Below are 302 nucleotides of genomic sequence, written 5' to 3'. Positions count from 1 at the left end.
AGCTTCAGCCGCAGTGGGCTGGGCGTCCCAGCCGGTGTGTGAGGACCTGGCGCCTGTCCCGCCGCCGCTGGCCCAGACTGACAACGGAGTTGAGGTGGGCCCCTGGAATTTTCGGGTGCCTCCAAGACTCCAGGGCTAATCCAGGGGTTCCCGGCTGTTCTCAGCGTCTTGAAGCCCTGCGAAACAGGGCTGTGTTGGGGATAGGGCGTCCCCTTTCCCCAGGTCACAGAACTCAACTACGCCTGGTCGTCTGCCTGCTGGACTCTGCCTGAGGCGGAGAAGCCGGCACTTAAGTGCAGGCG

Source organism: Mandrillus leucophaeus, unplaced genomic scaffold (genome assembly GCF_000951045.1).
Source record: "Mandrillus leucophaeus isolate KB7577 unplaced genomic scaffold, Mleu.le_1.0 Scaffold93, whole genome shotgun sequence".
NCBI lineage: Eukaryota > Metazoa > Chordata > Mammalia > Primates > Cercopithecidae > Mandrillus > Mandrillus leucophaeus.
The sequence above is the reverse complement of the archived record's forward strand: the minus strand, read 5'-3'. Positions refer to the sequence as shown.